The 21323-nt window shown below is 42.8% G+C and overlaps 1 long non-coding RNA gene across 4 annotated transcripts in view; it reads left to right on the top strand.

Moving 5' to 3' along the window:
* The first annotated feature begins 30 nt into the window (after window positions 1-30).
* LOC309863605 overlaps window positions 31-21323 on the top strand; it is a 78875-nt gene continuing 57582 nt past the window's right edge. The window contains exons 1-2 of one of the 4 annotated variants that reach the window (XR_014311143.1): window positions 31-2567; window positions 4015-4115. This is a non-coding gene — a long non-coding RNA (uncharacterized lncRNA). Of the gene's footprint in view, window positions 2938-3629; window positions 3694-4014; window positions 4116-19004; window positions 19161-21323 lie in introns of those variants that run through there. The other 3 variants (XR_014311144.1, XR_014311145.1, XR_014311146.1) reach the window with 3 other exon arrangements.

Genomic DNA, 21323 nt, shown 5'->3' with positions numbered 1-21323 from the left:
AAACGTAAATAAGAAGGACAAGGAAGAGAGTTGTGGCTTTCCTAAATATAATGTCAAAGGACCAGGGAGCATATGCTAGCAAAAATTAAATCTCCAGTCTTACTGAGGAAAAATAGGACAAAGAAGACAAAACTGAAGACTGGATCTTAATTACTGCCTTTTAAAACGATCTCTTTCTGTACCTCCTCACGAAGGGATGTATAAAAAGTTGCTCTAGATCTCTCGTGGATTTTAGGAGATATACACCACAATGTATGGGAACCTCATGGAGAATGAAAACTCAACCTAAGGAGGGAGAGAGAGAAGAAGAAGGCAAAAGGACCCAGGAGAGGGATGCCAGTAGAGGGAGGGAGGACCAAGCAGTGTCTGGCACCTCAGACTACGCACTCAAAGGGACCCTTGAAGATGCAAATCTGAATCCAACCTCAAAAATTCGTCAGCCTCTACCATCTCTTTGATGCATTTTGTACACGGACAGGACTTTTAAGGAGATGCTTTGTGAAAGTTACAGTATAAGCGATGCTGAAGTTTGAAAACACATTACATTTTGTTCCTTGGCTCTCAAACCCCCTCAGTTAAAAATCCAGGCAAAATTATTATACCTAATACACTAGCCATCTGTAACACCTCAGAACAGTAAACAAGAGGCAGGAAAAATGTGTCTCCATCTACCTTAAATTGAAAAATAAGAACTCTGCTGAATCAGACTTTAACTCTATTTTATAGGAATAGTTATGCAAAGATCCCTCTTTTCCTAAGGAAAACATTGCACGCTGCTGGGTATTACATAAGTTAACAGTGCTCCCAATGAGCACTTAACACTTGGGCTAGGAATGGGAAATTCACTAAAAACCAATATTAAAAACTATCAGTTGGTCACATATAGCATGGTCAGTTGTCACACATAATCTATTTGAGAGATTGAAGGAAAATTAAGGATCTGGTGATGGAAGCCAGGAAGAGTAAAACATTAAATACACTTTAAATAGACAAATGCAAAGCCTTAGAGAAGAAAAACAAAAAGAATATTCTGCTACAATGTGTCTGTAAGATAATACTAAAAAGATTGGAAAGAAACCAATTTTTATTGGTGGCAGTAGTCAACTTCCCTTGAAGTTATGTACCAATGTGAATGTAAAGTACTAGTGATGTGAACATGTAGCTATGTAAGACATTAAGACCCTCTGTTCTAAGAAGAAAAAAAAAATGGGAAAGTAAAGCCAAAAGACCTCCCATAAATGTGCCAATTTGGCTGATAGGAAAAGAACTGGGAAATGCAGTTTCACCAAAGTAACCAGAGAGGAGGTTCCTTTTCATCAAAATGTTGAGGAGGGGGAAGGATGGGGGATAGGAGACACAGAATTGCCAGCGAATATTTTCTGGAAGCCAAAAAGAGATTAAATGACAGCTCCTACATCGCCCTGTTGAAGTGTTACAACTAATTCGAATCCCATTTTCTCCTTCATGTTAATTATCTGGACTCCCAGAGTCTTTTGGAACTCAGCTCCAGGTGTCCTGGAGATTAGGAGCTCGACAAGATGGGAATTTGGGAAATAATAACTCGTAGGAACTGTTCACCGGAAGGGCGGAGGGTAGGTGGCTATGTTTGGTATTTTTCGGTAACCTTCTCCTGTGGAAACACTGTTTTTAACGAAATCACCAGCGCTTTGCTCTGTTTCTGTGGCGGTTTGTCCTCCTCGTGGCGTGCGGGTATTGACTGTCCCCAGCTTTGTTGCAAATCTTGAGACGGGCTGAACTTAAAGGGGGCTTTACGAGGCGAGAAAACATTCACCCAAGTTTTAGAGCTTTGTCTGGGAAGGAGGTTGACATTTCCACGTGGAGTCTGCCTTTTACCAGGGTCGAGAGGGAGGGGGTTGGGAAGCAGGGGCACGCGGGAGGGGTGAAGTAACCCCGGGAAGACGTTCCTTCTTCTGACAGGTTCGGAGATGTTCCAGGCAAAGGCAACTCTGTCGCAGGGAGGTCTTTTCGAAATCGTGTGGGGGCTGCTATTAGAAATGCAGACGCCTCTTCGGGTGCACAGTCCGGGATGTGGTGGGCGCGGCGCGGGAGAAACGCCGCCGCCCGCCGCCCCCTTCCCTCGGATGTAGAGGCGGGTTGTTCGTGTGAACTCGAGCGAACGACTGGAGGTTGGCTGTTACAGGTTCACTCCTTCAGGATGTGGGTTTCAGGGGGCGTTTTGATGTGATTTAATTCCGACCGTGAAACAATTGCTAGGGGCTGGCTGGATTGCTGTTGGTTTTTCCCCTCTTGGTGGCTTTGGTTGGTTTTGGTTTAGTTTGCGAGCAAACAGTGACTTGTTTTATATCAACATTTTTCTCAGTGCCGGGCGCCGTCGCCGCCGTCGCCGGCGCTGCGCGTGGGGGACGAGGCGCCCACCCCGAGCCGGAACCGAGGTGGGGGGAGCGGAGACTGGCCTCGCAGTCCGCAGGGTACCCAGCCCCCCGCGGGTGCGGGCAGGGGACCGAGGAGAATGACCCCCACCCCCAAGTAGAGACCCCTCCCCCCAGCGGCTTTGCTGCCAAGTCGACTCGGCTACAGACACTCAAGTGAGTCCTTAATTACAGGGAGGAGAGAAAAGCGCTGTGCCCTTCAGAGCCCTCTCCGCCCCCTCGGTCCAAACCCCCATCTCCCCCCCGCCCAGACTCCGGGTCTTCCCCTTTGTGTGGCCTGGACTCTCCTCCCGCTACAACTTTGGTGGGATCCCAAAGGAAGGAGGTGGCGGGGGCCTACGCAAGAGGATGCTGGAAGAGAGAGCCAGAAGGATGAAGCACTAGGAAAACGAATTATGTTGACTCCGGAGACGGTTGGAACTCCGGCACCCTCGACTTCCCACCCCAGCTCGCCAGGAGACTAAAGCTGTGGCACCTTCAGTTCAACGGACTTCGCAGAAAGGAGAAGGGGGGTGGGAGTGGCGAGGTAAATGGCAGTTTGTGTCCCAGGGGTTCTTCCGTCCCATCTTGCCCCCTTCTAAGACAAACAAACTCAAGCCCCACCTCGCCTGGGTAATAGAACTCGTAGCACCGTGAAAATGTCGTTCCCCAGTTCCGCCGCGTGCAGACGTCCGGTTCCCGCCGGGCAAGGCGCGGGTGGGCATCCGCGGCTCTGCACCGCCTCGCGAGGTCCGCCCACGGAGACCCCGCGGCCACCAGCCCCTCCAGCCTGCGGGGGCGTCGCTCGTGCGGATGCGGGCCGAGCTCGGGGTCCGCAGCCCGCTGGTTGGGAGTCCGAGGCGCGCCCGTCCGGGGGGCTGTGTCCTCCCCCCCCCGCCCCGCAAGGCCCGCGAAGGACGGCCGCATCCCAACCCGTCTGGGACCGGCCGAGTCTCTGTCAGCCGGGAAGCGGGGCTCCCATCCCGGGGCCTCCCACACCCGAGAACAGTCAAGGCGGGGTGATCGCGGACAGGATCGCGGGGACGAGGGACGCGTTCGGGGGAGCCGAATAGGCCAGAAAGAGCCCCGCCACGCGCCCTCACGGCTGGGCCCCGCGACTGGAACCTCTGCCAACCCTCCCTCCCCCCGCCATGGGGACCCGGGCTCCGGGGCAGAGGAGCCGGCGCTACGTCGGGAAGGGGAAAATCCCCAGAATGGAGGGGAATGGATGTGCGACCTGGAATGGATGTGCGACCTGGGATAAACGTGCAGGCCACGGGACAGCTCGCCTAATGGGCTGGACGTAAAATTCTTTCCCCTTCTGTATGAAAACTTTTCTCAGGAGCCTTAACTTGGCGTGGGGACCGGCCTCCGGCCTCCGGCCGCCCGCGGGTAGCACCACGCGGCGGCCCGCCCCTTCGGCCCCTCCTTGCACAGCTGGTTCCCCATCAACCACTCTGAGGCCGGGGACGCGCGCGGGGCAGCGGCGCAGAGAGGCTGCCCCGCGCGCGCGAGCCGCGCCTTATATCCTCGGAGGGCGGCGCCTGCGCAAGGCCGGGCTCGGCGGCATGGCCTTTGAAGTCCTGGCGGCAGCAGCTTTCATCCTTTCTTTTTTCCCTTGCAGGCCCCTTTGTGTGACTAAATTTGGCAAGAATATGGATCCGAGCCAGTCTTTCCACGTGTGCTCCCAGCTCCCAGCTGAGAAGGCCAAGGGTTCTCTTCCGGGTAAGGAGACAGGGAGAAAGATCAAAGAGTTTGGGGAGCTGGATCTGAAATGTGAATTGAAAATAAAAATCAAGCCTGGACGCATTCCAGTTTCTAAAGCAAAACCAACCCTTAGCAGAGGCCGCCTTGCTATGACTCTCTTTCTCTTTCTGCTCTTTTTTACCCTTCTCTCCCTTTCTTTCCCCGCAACCGTTCTTGAGGACATGGAATAAAATAAAGAGGACATAGGGAAACACTTAGTTCCTCCAGATTTTGTCTTGCAGTAATTTTATTAGGGAAAATATCTTGTACATAATTACTGTTAACGTGAAGCCGAATTTCTTGAGCCATAAATATTGTTTTATTTCAGTATGCTTCACACTTTCTTTTGTAGCCACATTTGGAAAGAGAACGTTGACACACGCGTGTGTGTTCTCTGTGCATAGTGCTTTTTTTGCTACACACGATATGCTGCACTACTGAGTTAGATCTAACTACAGAAGTTAGATCCTGCAAAACCAATCTTAGTATTATTTGTTAACAAAGCACCCACTATCTGGTATCCATGATTCGAAATCCTCTTACTGACAGAGTCCTGAAATATTTTCCTACAGGCGACTAGCTAGGAAGTCTGTCTTTGAGTCTAGAAAAATCACAAGGCCCATTTTGGAATACAGTATTCTGTTGTTTCAGAAGTAACCGATATGAAGAGACTGCTTTGAAATAGTGTAATGCAGAGTGGGAAATCCTGCATCTGAGGTAGGCTCTGTCCCTCCTGTCATGCTGTGCTGACCTCAGACAAGCCATTTAACCTCTCCCAGACTCAGTTTTTCTTCTGCAGAATGGGTGTAATGATAGCATACTCGACAAGGTTGTTGTAAGAATGCAGTGAGATGATGCATGTGAAAGTACATACAAATGCAAGGTCTTTTTGGTCCGTGAAGCAAAGATGATTCTGCAGGAGACCTGTAAGTTGCAAAACAAAACTTCTAAGGCACTAGGCATCTCTACCGCAGGAGTAAAGGGGGAGGATTTCACACACATGCCCATGCTACGACCATCTCCACATCTGCAACAGTTGTGTTACAGAGACACCAAAACCATCTTAGCATTTGTTACCCCTAGAGCTTGATGAGGAAAAAACCATTCCATTAACTCTGCCTCATGTTTTTGTGGGACTTTTTTTTTTTTTTTAAGATTTTATTTATATATTTGAGAGGGAGGTTGAGAGAATGAGTGGGAGGGGCAGAGGGAGAAGCAGACTTCCTGCAGAGCCTGACCTGGGACTTGACCTCAGGACCCTGGGATCATGACCTGAGCCAAAGGCAGACGCTTAAAAAAGTACTGAGCCACCCAGGCTCCCTTATGGTGGGATCTTAACGAACAGATATAAATGAATGTAGACACATGACACTGAAAATAGAATATTATTTTGTGAGGCATTTTACACAGCTTGTAGTAAGTCTGAGAACAGCCTTAGTAGTATGACACCCAATGAATGGGCTAACATGTAGTGTATATAGATAAAATACTCAAACAACAACAACATTAAAGACACTGTGGGGAATGACTAGAAAGGTGTAGAAGAGGAGTTTCTTGGGACTATGTAAATACCATCAGAATTTATGTTTCAGAATAGAATGTGATTAGATATCTCAGACTGAGGCATCTCACGTTTACAAGGCAATAAAGGTTATGGCTAGGGCTGGGTGTGAGGTGACAGGGCTGCCACATCTGTAGCATTTAGGGCATCTAGCTGAGGATGCTTCATGTGCCATCCTTTCTAACTGCTGGTAACTCCTTCGATGGAGTCATTTCCTGGGCTCCACCACCTAGTATAAGCTTTTCAGTGAGACCTGCGTACAAAATGGTAAGGAGTAGGGAGTGGTTTCCAGAGTTCCGCTTCCATTCTCCTTTTACTGTGGCCCCAGGCTGCCCAGGTACAGAGTCTTCCTGAGACGCCCTTCTTTATAGACGCAGCCATTTTGAAATGTATTTCTGACTGGGAAAAGAACATGGAACAAGGCACTAAAGGTTTTGTCTTGTTTTGGGGGGCAGTGAGGCGGGCCTGAAAATACTTAGAGAAAACCTGGGGTCCTCTGTGGGGAAAAATGAAATCTCTGTATGGGGAAGCATGGTTAAAGGATTTTTCTTATTTTCATAAATCTATTTACTCAGTGGATATGATAGCGAAGTGTTTCTTGAATTGAGGTAAATGCACCTCTCAAGATGGATGGCCTCAGTAGTCTTCTCAGGCCTCCCAGACTGTAGAAGCAGGGCCCTGGGCTCTGTCAGCATTGAGCCAGAGTCTAATCCCTGGTCTGAGGCGAGAAGCCAAAGCCACAACCTTCTTGCCTGAAGGCAAGGGCAGTACCAACAGAGCCATATGGAGATTAGTGCAGAACAAGGTCATTAGTCTCCTTGTTTATCCAGTTACTCACGGCACAGATTTGTGTGAATTTCAGCTGCAGTGGTAGCAGTCTGTCTTTGATTGAGTGTAATCTATACGTTTTAGTGCTCCGGGAAAGTACCCACCTGACAGGTATGACATCCAAAGCCCAGAAAACACATCTACACAGGCACAGTGAAGCATGTTGAACAATTTTCCAGTGAGTTCCATCAAAGTAAATAAACCAACCTGGAGGGTCAGGCCGGAGCCTCCTTTGTGTCATGATATGACTTTAGAAGTCCCTGTGACTGATTTGTATTTGTTTCCATTTGAAACTGGGTACCTGCTTTAAACCTTCTTCATTTGCCTGCTAGAGAAGGGACTTGCTTGGCCTATGTAAAATTTGACTTTGAGTATACTTTCTTTTTTAAAGTACTTCTGTCCATAAAAACAAACTCACTGAGTGCAGTTATCCAGGCTAACACCCACGCTTACTCAAGATACAGCTTCAAGTTCTTAACTCTGTCTTGCATGTGTAGCTATGCTTAAACTGAGAATTAGCAATTATGGGAGTCATTCAGGAGGTAGGCAGAGCCAATGCAAATAGTTTAGGCTACAAAATTGTCATCTGGCTCAACTGAACACTTTTCTCTGGCGAAAATAAAGCTAATTTGCCTGATCTTGAGTTTGATTTAAAGGTCCTACAATCCCACTCTGCCAATTACAGATCTCAAGTCCACTTCCCTTAGGTTAAACTGGCAGAAAGCAAGGGGCAGAGCTAAATGACTATGCTATGAAGTTAGACAATGATTTTTGACTGCCAGTTCAGATAACTGTACAGAATCCCAAATATATTTTGAGGCTTGAGTTATCCAGACATTTGACCTTTGCTGTTCAAATTCTCTGAATAATTTTAGATTATTTTACTTTGTATTGCAGGAACAGCAAATCTCCAGGGGCTGAGTCACATAGACCTTATAAGATCTCTCTTGCACGACTTCAGCAGCCTCCAGCTGGTGTCTGGCTTCCACTCTTGCTAGGTTCCATGCATACCCCGCAACAGTCCATGCATCATAAAGCAGTCAAAGTCATCCTTGAGCAGTTTCTAGTGTGGGAAGGAGGCTTCCAAGTTGCTATGTGGACTGACTCCTGGCTTCCTCTCCTACTCCTCTTCACTGCTTTCAAACCCTGCTCTCCTGCTGTTCCTCCAGTGTATAAAATGCATACACACACACACACACACAGAGCCCTCAGTCCTTTATTTGTTGTTGACTCTGCCCAGAAACTCCTGGCAGGGTAGATATTCGTAGGACTCATTCTTCATGTTTCTGCTCAGATGACAACTCTTTCTCACTGCTCCCTTATCCCAATTTTGGTCACCCTCTATTCTTTTACAGCTTCATCTTTCTTCAACAGTTACTTCCTGACATGTTTTTTATGTTTACTTATTTTTTACCTTCCTCTCCCACTAGAATATAAATTCCACAAGAGTGGGGACTTTGTTTTCTTATATCCCCATTGCCTACAACAGTCCTTGGTGCACAGAAAATATACTAGATACATGCCAAATAATGAATTAATACAGCTTTTGAACCCTTGATTTCCTTCTCTGTAATCCTTCCTTAATGGAAGATTACATATATTTGATATAAAATTACCAGCTGCCCTGAGTAGGTAATAGCTATAGCCGTGTAGATCAGCACTGCCAATAGAAATACAGTGCAAGCCACATAGGTAATTTTAAATTAAGCTAGAGAGAAGAAGGTTCAATTAATTTTAATAATATATTTTATTTAACCTGAATATCCAAAATATTACCATTTTAATATGAAATTATTATAAAAACTAATTAATGGAATGTTTTGCATTCTTTATTTTATATTAACTTTTTGAAGTTCAGTGTTTTGTTTACTTACAGCACTGTCAGTTCAGACCAGCCACATTTTGAGGGCTCAGCCGCACATGTGGCTAAGGGCTACCATATTAGACAGTGTAGCTATATTCCGTCAACTCTGTAATGGCAAAAGTTTGTCTGATTCATCTTGGTAGCCCCCTTGCTACAATAGTAACTTGCACAGTTCCCTCAAAATGGTAGATGATGAAAAATGCATCAAAGAGTATTATAACAATATGTTGTTGTATGCCATTTTTCAGGCAAATACAGATTTTCATGCAACTTTATTGGAGAGTGAAATAAGTCTGAACTAGCTGGAGATTGTAATCATCACCCTAAGTACCTTATAGTGCTTTGCACATAATAGGGGCTCAACAAATAATTGTGGTTCAAGTGTGTAGTTGAATTGTTTCTTTGGGTGTGTTTTCACATTTTAAATAGTGGATTTACCATTGAACTTTAGGAAATATAGAAGTTGATGATTTCCTGAAGCATATCTTCTTGAATGACTTTCTCCTCCCTGACCAAATTGCTGAGCTCAAAGTTCCCTACAAGTCATCTGAAATCATAGGTTTCTTAGGAGATGGATAACAGGGAGAGCTCCCACTCCCACCCCAGACCTCATTTTCAGTTATACTTCCTCAACTGCTTTTCAACCACACATGGGCAGGTAGTAAATCTTTGTCTACTGCCTAGAGTTTTCAGCCAAAATACCTTAATAAGGCATTAGTCTTAGGCTTAGGCAGATGCTTTATAGGTACAAAATCATTTCACCCATTTCAGAGATTTAAACCCTGATGCAATCAAGAAAGTAAACTGAAATTATTCTGCCAGCAAGGAGATCACTGAACATATATTCAATGGGGTGCCTGGGTGGCTCAGTTGGTTAAGCATCTGCCTTTGGCTCAGGGTCCTGGGAAGGATCCCGCATCGAGGTCCTTGCTTGGTGAGGAGCCTGCTTCTTTCTCTGCCTACTGCTCCCCCTGCTTGTGCTCTCTCTCTCTTTCTGACCAATAAATGGATAAAATCTTAAAAAAAAAAATACACTCTTAAAAATAAATAAATAAATAAATATATATATATATATTAAAAAGATTGTCAGTGAGATGTTCCTGGATGTAAAAAGGCTTGACCATTTAAACTAGGGGATTTGTTAAACATATTCTAAAAAGTCATCCAGGGGAGCACTATGCAGATATGAAATGATATAATGATTTTTATTTGCTGGATGAAAAGATATTAGTGCTATGTAGAAAAAAGTGGGAAAAAGAAGATTATAAAAGAGCAAGTACAATCGTGCCTCATTACAAAACAAATCTCCTCCACGGCATTTATTAGCATGTAAGCTCTATGAGGGCAAGGGCGCTCTCTCTTATTACAGTTTACTCAGTACCTAGAGCAGCTCCTGCCACAACGTGGTCACTCAGGCAATATCCATTCAATATATACAGAAGGATAGACACTGAAATGCTAACAGTAGTTTTCTCTGGGTAGTTGAACCTTGGATGGTTTTTAGTTTCATCTTTGTGCTTTTAAAAACATTTACATGCAACAAGTCAATATTAAAGGATGAAGATAAAAAATACTAAAAGGTAATATGATAAAAAAAGATTTAAAAATAAAAGAGCTTGTGCTAGGAAATTTTAACAATAGTAACAGCAACAAACTAGTTATCAAGAAGAAGAGGATGAGACATCAATGGCAGTGCTGGAGCCACTCAATTTCAGGGCCTATTGAAAGCGTGGGCATGCAGAAATTAATACAGAGGGGCTCTGACCATTTATAGCAACTTAAAAAAAAAAAAAAGGTAGGGGCTTTCAGAATGCCTGGGTGATGTAGTTGGTTAAGTGTCCGACTCTTGGTGTTGGTTCAAGTGGTGATCTCAGGGTCCTGAGATTGAGCCCCACATCAGACTCTGCTCTGCAAGGAGGCTGCTTAAAACTCTCTCCCTCTCCCTTTCCCTTCCCTCCTGTGCTGAGGCATGCTCTCTCTTTCTCTCTCTCAAATAAGTAAATCTTTAAAAAAATTTTTTTTTCAAAAGCCTTTTTTACTTTTAAGGCAAAGTTTAAACACAGTGAAATGCACAGGTCTCAAGCATATAGTTCAACGATTTTTAAAAAATATTTCACTACATGCATTAGTAGAATGAGTATCACTTCCATTCACTAAAAGAACACTGTATTGAATGAAACTTGCAAGTACTTTGTAGAAACATCTTTATAAGTTTTGATAAATACATATACCTGTGAAACAATCACTCTAATCAAAATAACAACATTTCAGTTACTCTGGAAGTTCCCCTGGAGAATGAACTTATTTTGAAGCAACTTTTTTAGCTACATTTTTGGTGAAATGTCATAATGGTATTAGATTGTTCTTTTCTTGCTGGCTGCTTTAGATATGTCCCTTAAGGATTCTGTGATTTAATTTTTCAATCTGAAAAACTTGTCAGATTAAACTACGCCTTTCCAGAAAATGCACTAATAACGTACTTTGTAGGAAGAGCAGAAATGGAACTCGTAGTGTTAGGTTGGCTATTGAAAGGCTGTATTGGAATACCAACCAAGTAAATTCGGTGAAATATGTGTATTGTAAATTGTTTTTCAGTGTCACAGATGAAATGATGTCTGTGGTCTCAACAAACCTCAGAAAAGGTCTTGGTTGCTACAGACATGGATGTTTTGGAGGGAGGAGCTGCAGGGGGTAAACTGAGAAGGAAGTGATGGGTGATTTCCAGAGACAGCTGCATCCCAGAGACTTGGGAATGTGAAGATCTTTGGTGGGTGTAGAAACACAGAAGAGCAACATAGTGGATAATGTGCATGCCTCCAGCTCATGCCTCCTGGGCTTTTCGCATTCCTCTGGGCTCTGTCTGATCCACCCCATTGCATACATACAGTTGAATACAGCAAACAGGAGGGGTTTCTGACTGTAGCACAAAATTGTTCTCAATGTTAAAAAAAAAAAAAGGGAAAAAAAAAGCATTTCCTGGATTTCTCTTATGGGAAGTGTTAAAAAATACAGACGGGATGTAGTCTGATGTTTTTTCCCCTTATTGTGAAATGGTTGGCGTTCTTGTGTTTTCTCTGTCTCTCTGCCTTTAACATGAAGATAAACCTGGATTTCCAAGAAGGGGAAGATTTAATCAACTTAAACATGGGTACAAAGGCTCATGCCAAAACAAGTTGATCAATAAGCAGGTCAGAATTGTCCAAAAGAGGACTGGGGAATGGGTTGCCGTATGGTTTGGGTTAGATGATTTCTTAGCTAAGTGTCAGAACTTCTTGGATTGCTATCCTGGTAGTCCAGAAAGACACTGCATGCTGTGAGGGAAATAAAAACAGTAATGTGAAAACAACATTCAGAATTTACTCCCAAGTATGGACTGCAAAACGCTTCTGAGCTGCTGCCTTGCTCTGTGATGCCTTTCATCTGTCCCCCTTTCTTCATGGACCCTGCAGCATGTGGGGTGTGAAATCACTTGATAAACTGTTTCCACTGGTGAGCCATGAGGATTTCATAGTTTGACCCCTGAAAATGAAGGGAATTAAGAACTGATAGGAGAGATGATTTGGTGCCCAAGGTGGTGAATTGGTCGCCAGGAAGACACACCTAAGTAAGAAGCACTTTTGCATAGCGGCTATGTAGGTAAGAAATTATAAGTGAGCTGAAAATTAAGATAGTAAAATAAGATTTATTTCTATAACAAGGCCAGTCAGACAGAAAACAATAATAAAAGTTAAATTATAATCTGAGAAGAAGAAGCAGGAGAGGAAGTTTGCTTAATAACTATTTTTCTTTAGTCTCTACCCTTCATTTATAAACCAAAGTCATATTTATTTATTTATTTGCTTATTTTCCAGGCAAGAGCTAGTATCTATAATTAATTATATTTATAAGTCCAGCAACCTCAAAATGAATTTTAAATGATAATCATTGTCATTGTATCTATTTTTTAATTACTAAAAGTGGAAAAAGAAGGTTGAATATCACATGGGCATTGCACATTATATACTGTAAGTATTCCACTTACTATGGTTGATTAAAAATAACCTTACTCTGTTTCACGTAATGCTTCAAGTAAATTACATTTTCTGCCTCTCACATTTGAATACAAGACTGTTATCTTAGGGTTCCCAGGACTATGGAAGAAACATTTTATGGAAAGAGCTCTATTTCAGCTGTACTGTCTCTTTTCTGTTCCTTTTTTACTGAACGGAAAAAAAGGGAGGCGAAAAATAAATAAAACAACAATAATTATATTTTTACCCTAAGACTATGATCCTTTGGACAAAATGCCCTCACTTCTGGTTATGCAGGAAGGTAAGAGATATCCTATTTCCTCAGTTTCTTCTAGTCTCAGTAAGATGAAAGGAATTTACAAATAAAATTGGAACTGCAGACATTACAATTAATTTATATAGTTAAAAACTCAGGATTGTATTCTGATCAGCATGACACAAGATTTAATTTAAAAGAAAAAGGAGCAACTTCTCTTTTTATTTTGGTAATTCAATTCACATTGTACATGAGTCAATAATTATATTGCAAGCCTCACTGCAAACACTGATGAGTGTGACTTTGTGTTCATTATGTTGAGAACTGGGTTTAAATGGAACAACTCCATCGTCAGGTTGAGATAAATCAGAAGTATTACTTGCTCCTCTTTTTCTTCTACTGTCTCCTTTTTCCTACCTTCCAGATCATTGGTGCCTCACCAGAGCAAAAAGAGACAAGGAGAAATTTACCCACATATATACTACAAGTCACTACAGAGACTACATATGCAGAATATTCATCATATATACTTCACATATTAGAGTTTGTAGCTGATATTTTGTTCAGGTAAAAAGTAAAGCAGAAATCAAACCAATCATTACACATCTTAGGCAAAAGAAAAAAGGAACCTTTTTTTTTTTAAACTTGAATTAGTCAGCTAGTCAATTAAACAGAATTAATATTCAATTATATGTTATTTTGCCAGGGATAAAAAATCAGAGAGGTGCCTGGGTGGCTTAGTTGGTTAAGTGTCTGCCTTTGGCTCAGGTCATGATCCCAGGGTCCAGGGATTGAGTTCTGCATGGGGGGAGGGTCTCCCTGCTCAGCAGGGAGCCTACTTCTCCTGTGCCCTCTGCCCCTCCCCCACTCATGCACACATGCACTCTCTCTCTCTCTCAAATAAATAAACAAAATCTTTAAAAACTCAGATGTCATGCCCCAAACAATGCTAAAATCGCCAACACAAAGAAGGTAGCAGATATAAATACATTCCTCTTATTTTTTGTTGAACACACCCTGGGCAAGCTTTTGGTCCTACCTTGCCACCCAAATCGCTAAACCTAAGGGTTAAGTTCTCAGTCTCTTTATTTGACCCATCATCAGCATTTGTCACAGCTCATTACTCTTTCTTCGAACACTTCCTTCCCTTGCTTTTAGGATGTCATCAGCTTCTGGTTCTTCGCTGGTCTTCTGGACCAGCCCTCAGTCACTTTTGCTTGTTCCCCATCTTCACCCGATTTCTAGTTGGTGGAGTGCTACCAGGGCTCAGCCTCTCAGCCCTCCACTTCTATTTGTTCCCTTGATGACCTCATCCAGTCTCATGCCCTTAAATACACTGTAGTTGCTAACAACTCCCAGAGTTTTATCTCTACCCTAGACCCAGTCCCTGACATACAGACTTGCTATATCCAACTGCTTACAGACCTTTCCATTTGGAGGTCCAGTAGTTATCTGAAACTAAACGTGTTGAAATCCAACTTCTTATCATCCCCCAAGTCTGCTCCTCTGTGGTGTTCTGTATCTCAGGAAATGGGAGGTCTACTTTTCTGCCACTAAACTAAAAGCCTTAGACTCATCATTAACCCTTCTCTTTCTCTTACTCCCACATCTAATCTATCTACAAATCCTTTACCTGCAAAATACAACTATCCACCAACCCTGTTCAAGCTGCTGTCCTCATTCATCTGGATTTTGGCAAGAACCTCCTAACTGGTCCCCTTATTTCTGCCTTTGCTTTAACTGCCTACTGTCTGCAAAACTGCCAGAGTGATCCCCTTAAACCCAAGTCAGTTCAGGTTTTTCTTCTCCTCAGAATGCTTCATTAGTTTACCATTCACAATGGCCTATACGATTCTTTTCTTTTTTTCTTTTTTTCAAATTTATTTGACAGACAGAGATCACAAGTAAGCAGAGAGGCAGAGAGAGAGAGAAGAAGGGAAGCAGGCTCCCTGCTGAGCAAAGAGCCTGATGTGGGGCTCGATCCCAGAACCCTGGGATCATGACCTGAGCCTGAGCCAAAGGCAGAGGCTTTAACACACTGAACCACCCAGGCGCCCCATGGCCTACATGATTCTATACGATCTACACTCATCCCCGACTTTCTGGTCTCACTTGCTCTACATCAGCCTCACTACTTTCCTTGCTATTTCTCAGATGTCAGGCATGCCTCTGCCCCAGGACCTTTACACAGGCTATTTCCTCTCACTGTAGTAATCTTTCTCTACTTCTTTCCATGACTTACTCCCTCATATTCTCTTGGTATTTTCAAATATCCCTTGTCAGTAATGTCTTCTCCGATCACCCTCTTTAAAATGGTAACCCCTCCACAGCCATTGGTACTCCCTGTCCTCCTTTCCTGCTTTAGTCGTAGTACTTCTTACCAGCAGACATCCCATACCTATTAATTATTTATTGGCTTCCCCACAAGAATATAGTTCCCTGAAGGGAGGGGATTTTTATGTTTCCTTCACTGCTTTATCAATGCACCTAGAATAGTTTCTTCTATATAGTCCAATAAATATTTGTTGAATGAAAGAGTATCTAAAAAGCCACACACAGTTTGGTAGCACACAGTCCTGGTATTTTATCCATTATAATAGCTGTGAGCTATGGGTGGGTGGATACTTTGATATTTGTAAATAAACCATATTTTTTTGCCTTTAAAAATTTTTTTATTTTTTTTATTAATATATAATGTATTATTAGACCCAGGGGTACGGGTCTGTGAATCACCAGGTTTACACACTTCACAGCACTCACTATAGAACATACCCTCCCCCAGGGTGCCTGGGTGGCTCAGTGGGTTAAGCCTCTGCCTTAGGCTCAGGTCATGATCTCAGGGTCCTGGGAATGAACACCGCATCTGGCTCTCTGCTCAGCGGCGAGCCTGCTTCTCTCTCTCTCTCTCTCCCTGCCTCTCTGCCTACTTGTGATCTTTGTCAAGTAAATAAATAAAATCTTAAAAAAAAAAAAAAAAGAACATACCCTCCCCAATGTCCATAACCCAACCCAAACCACCCTTTCCACACCCTTCCACCCCAGCAACCCTCAGTTCGTTTTGTGAGATTAAGAATCTCTTAAGGTTTGTCTCCCTCCGATCCCACCTTGTTTCATTTTTTTCTTTTCTACTCTCTAAGCCCCCAACTTTGCCTCTCAGATTCCTCATATCAGGGAGATGATATAATTGTCTTTCTCTAATTGACTTATTTCGCTCAGCATAATACCCTCTAATTCCATCCATGTCATTGCAAATGACAAGATTTCATTTCTTTTGATGGCTGCATAGTATTCCATTGTGTATATATACCACCTCTTCTTTATCCATTCATCTGTTGATGGACATCTAGGTTCTTTCCATAGTTTGGCTATTGTGGACATTGCTGCTATAAACATTTGGGTGCGTGTGCCCCTTTGGATCACTGCATTTGTATCTTTAGGGTAAATACCCAGTGGTGTGATTGCTGGGTTGCAAAGTAACTCTTTTTTCATCTTTTTGAGGAACCTCCATACTGTTTTCCAGAGTGGCTGCACCAGCTTGCATTCCCACCAACAGTGTTGAAGGGTTAATAAACTATATTTTAAGGGAATCAGGGAAGACATTACTTGGGGGAATTTGACCGCTCATTCCTAAGAGCAAAAATTCCTTTTTAAAATAGCCATTCATAGTCTCGTTTGTCTAGGTGGTCAATTTCTTTCTAATGGCTTTCTTCCATAGGGAAGAATCTTTGACGACTTCATTGGGCAAGCGGATATGATGAGGCTATTTTGAATTGACAGGGAGGAAAGTACACTTGAATTTTAAAATATTTTAGAAGATCTGTTTTTCACTAGCCAGGTTTGGATGAGATTCAGCCCGACCCCTCAGGAGCATTGTTGGGTTAGACTTCATCCCTCCTGTGCGGCTTCGCAACTTCCAGGGTACCTGGAAATTTCACAGGGTGCTGGAGCTTTAGCTTGGTTGTATGGAAGAGGATTTTGAGTGATTGACAGGCCTAGAATAAATTCCCTTGACTCAAATGCGGAGAAAGCTGTTTCCTCTTCTATTCTCTTTCAGTCTCAGTCTGGTATCCAGCAGCCTCTGTGGGGCCTCACCCGTTGCTCTTATGTTCATCCAGTCAGAGGACCCCTGCCAGACTTGCAAGGGCAGCATTAATATTCTTTGCCTGAGGTCTTCTCTTTCCTCTGGGGCCTGCTGTGATGCCCACAAAGTAACCCAGAATTGCGGGGGAACTAACAGCCCCAGGATCAGCCTTCAGCAATGGTTGGTGTATCAATACCCCAGCTCTCTCATGCTTTCTGTGGGCCAATGCTGAGGTTTCTTCCGCACTGACTCCCAGAGTTTCTGCAGAGGAAGCTAGCTTCAGTTGCCCAGAGTGATTGCTGGCTTGAAACACATCATTTATTGACTACCTTCCCTTTTCTATCTCTCTTCCTAACTCCCTCATTTGTATTCCAATGCTTCACCTTTGAAGTAAACTACTTGCAACTGAACTCTTATTTGAGGGTTTGCTTCTGGAGAAATCCAAACTAAAACAATACCAGTAAGGCTTTCTCTACTTCTAGTGCTTATAGAGCTTCCTTTTGACTGGAGTGCTAGTTCAGGTCCCAGGCTGGAAACTTTGGGTTATTGAAATCATCTTGCCAGACTTAATGACAGTAGTTTTGTTTTCATTATACTTATTTTTCAGTTAACTTCCATTTTCTATGACAATGATTTTCCATTTACTGTTGTGATATAAATGGATCCATTTAGATTTAAAAAGTGAGTTGGTTTAAATACAATGTTTACTAAATAATACGATGGTGGTTAAGGGATTTGACACAAATCATGGACATAAATGGCTGAAGTCTGGAGAACATGCTGCTATGGGTTCCTGAGCTGGCTTTGTGGGGTCGCCAAAGAAAGCAAAGAGTTTCCCGCTATGCTTCCTGTGGCTCCTTCACGTAGTAGCAAAGAGTGACATGTAGCAGCAATGTTATTTTATGCCATCTTCCCTATAAAGTTGGTATCTGCCCTTGGGACCATAAATGTTTGAACATGTTAAATAATTTTGTTTCATCCATATAATTTTTACAATATTTTCCTGTTGGAATATTGTACCCGCTTCCTCCGTTGACTCCTCAGCTCTTTTCTAGGAACAGAAGGAAGTAACAATCACCCATAATCTCAATGCCCAGAAATAATTACTGTTGACATTGTGTTATATTTCCTTCCTGTCCTTTTCTAATAATATATGTAACTGATGTGCTGAACCCATTCCAGTTAAGCTCCCTGATGACCACTAAGAACAAAGCTTGTTTTCACTTGAATCAAATTACTTGTTCCCTCCACCACATTTAACACTGCTGATCCTTCCTGAACGTCTGTCCTGACTTACTGACTGTGACTCTATTCTCCTTTCTTCCCGTCTAGGTCTGCTCCTTCTCCATCTCCCTGTAAAGACCCCCATCTTTGTTTCTTAAATACAGGCCTTCCTCTTGTTCTTCCTGAGCAATCTCACCATCACACAAAACTAACTCCATTGCTCTCTCTTTGGCCCCAGATCCAGGACATCCTTTCTTGGCTGGCCCATGGCCACAGAAAACTCATCAGGTCCAAAATTTTATTCCTACTTTCCTCCCACAAACCTGTGTTTCTTCTGTATTTCCAAACCTATGAATTGAAGCCCAAATCAATGTGTTACCTTGACTCCCCCCTCTCAGTCACCCTTGCAAATGATGAGGACCTGAGTGCCCTTGTCTCTACCCCTTGGTGCTACCTGCCCCACTGACTCTCATCCTGTCTGTAAGAACTGGCCCAGTCAGGTGGAGAGTCTCCCTGTCTTCAATTACACTACCTTATACTCAAAAGTGATTTTTGGGGGGGTACAGAATCTGATCATGACAGTTTTTTGCTTAAAACATGCTTCGCTGGGAAGTCCAAGTCCATGATAAACACTAATATGTTACCTCTATGGAATGGGGCAGAATTGTTTGCTTTTTATTCTATGTACTTTTTCACTATTTGCTTTTTCTTAACAAGGAAATAATGGTTCTTTTTTCCCAATTAACATTAATAAAGATAAAGATTTTCAAGAGGAAAACATGTTCAATGAACACCCCGTGTTGCTTACTGCATGGGGACTAAAAAGTCCCTGTGCTCCACTGTGGACTGTCCCTCAGGTTTTCTTTTCCCACGCAGCAGTCTTACACCATCTGGCCCAAGTTCATACTATAGGCTCCAGGTATTTTGAACTCCGCGCAGCTTTCTAGGCCTTTGGTCTTGTGGCTCCCTGTGCTTGAATGTTCTTCAAAACTCAGGTTGTGTCACCTCTTCTGTGAAGGACTCCCCTGCCACCCTCCAGAAGGCGTAACCCGCTGTGAGGCTGCAGAGGTAGAAGAGACTGACTTCCTCCCTAGAGTGTACGTTCTAGCAGTGGGAAGCAAACATGCAAACACAGAAAGACAGCTTGGTGTGGTGTGTACAACAATGGGAAGGCCTGCCAGCACAGTGTGCATGTAAAGGGTAAGTGAAATTCTGTTTGCAAAGCGTCTGTGCAAATATGGATTTGTAATCAGATTATTATGTCTATACTGAGCACCGCAGCACTTAGAGATAAATGGGAACCACACTCGGTCAGGTTGCTGTTGGGAAGTTGAAGGCTTCCTGCTGAACAAACAATGTTACTTTTTTGCTATTGAGGATTTGGGCTGCACAGTACTTTGATCTAAAAATTTTAGTAGATAAAGAATGAATATTTATTGTTTTTATGAGCATTGTTTTGTATGAAACAAATTTAGGGGAGTGGAGAGGAATAAATATTTGGGACAGCAAACATTTAAATGCCAGCAGTTAATTTACTTTCTTACCTTGATTTACAATGGTAACATTTGGGTGGAGAGCTGAAAAGAAGGACCGCTCTTTTGTTCTTGTTTTATTTAGAATTTCTAAAGTCTAAAGAATGTTTGTATTGCAAGTACACAAAGTAATGAAAACAAAACAAAACAAAACAAAAAATCCCCAAACCCAAGGATTTAAATGCCATTAAAGAAGCTTAACCTTAAGGTGTTAAATGAGCAAAGGATAGTCTAGCAGATTTTTTTTCAATCTTTTTCTATTTTTTTCTTCTTAAATACCTTCCAACGACAAATTTGTTTTTTACAAGAAAAAGGGGGTGGGGGGAAGGAGTGTTAAAAAGGGGGAAACAGTTAAAAGAAACTGGAGCTCCAGATGATAGACCCATCACTCAGCAAAGTGTTCAGAGTGGGCTGATAGCTCGGCGCTTTGAGGTGGAGGAGACAGTAGGTGTTTCATAGACTGGAGGATTTGATTTGGATGACTCGGATAGTTCATCTAATACGGCATGGACGGCTCTGTCCTTTGCCTGCATAGATCCAGCCTGCATGACTAAACAGCCACTAGCTTCAGAGTCTTAGAAACCTAAAATCCTAAAATCACATTTAGAGCTGGTATGATGTTTAACAAGGGTCATCTAGAGGGAAAGCAACTGATAGGCTCAGGAGGTACTGATGCTGGCTCTTAATGTTTCAAACATACCATTTGCCTTGATCAGATGTTATTTTCAGGAAAGAAAATAGTCTTGTCTCGGGGACTCTGCGACACTAAAAATTGTTCCGAAATTTAAAAATACTCTGAAGTTTCATCATCTCCACAAGTGTTCAAAGGGCAGAAAAAACCTATAGCTTGTGTTTTTTGGGGCCTATTATTTGATTTCAAATTTGATTTTCTTTATGTTTTATTTGGTTTACATCATTATCACAAGCAAAATGGTGTAGCTATGGCAATGCTTATAGAATTTGTGTGTCACGCTCTGGGCAGCCGTGCTGTGGGTGGTGTCGCACACTCTAGAGCAAGGAGGAAGATGACATCAAAGAGCTTGAAGACTGAGCACATTTACTTTTCTGATTCAAATTACTTTGTTTGGAAAAGAGTAAACACAATTACCTTAACAACTGAGCTGGGAGGCTTTGAGGGTTTAACACTACATTGTTTTCCTAGGGAGAGGGTGGGGACGGCTCAGGATCTGGGAGGGGGGCCTCAAGAACCAGGTGGTTTTATTTGTTTTCACTTTCTTCTCAGAAATGCGTTTGAGTAGTCACAGGGCATTTGATTGAGTTTCTTATAAAATAGCTTTGTTTATTTTCTTTATTTAAAATGGAATTAATGTTCATTGTAAAATCATTAGCGAGGCCAACAGAGAAAACCTACAAAATTCTGTTACCAAGTCTCTTCCTACATTTGTACCCTCAGCCAACTGTCTGCCTATCTCCATGTATAAAACCCTCCCCCAACCGTGATGGCAGGTTATTCATTGTTTCCCTTTCTTACTCAGTAGATTCTGAAGGGCTTTCCCTCTCAGCCCCTATCAAGCATCTATGGCATTGTATTCATTACATGTGTGTTACCTAGATTATTTAACCCATCCTATATGGATGTGTATTTTAGGTAAGTTCTAATATTTTACCACCAGCAACAATGTAGTATTAATGTTCTTGTAGTTGTGGGATTTTGCAAGTGCGAGAGAGAGCCTGCCGGGTAAATCACTAGAATTGGAATTGCTAGGTTGGAAGGTATGAGCACTGGTGGTTTTGTTTGAAATTGGGTTTGCTTTCTTCCCTTAACAAGATACCAATGTGTACTTGTGCCAGCCATATATGAGAATGCCTG

Source organism: Mustela nivalis (genome assembly GCF_964662115.1).
Source record: "Mustela nivalis genome assembly, chromosome: 4".
NCBI lineage: Eukaryota > Metazoa > Chordata > Mammalia > Carnivora > Mustelidae > Mustela > Mustela nivalis.
This window is presented reverse-complemented; position numbering and strand designations above follow the sequence as displayed.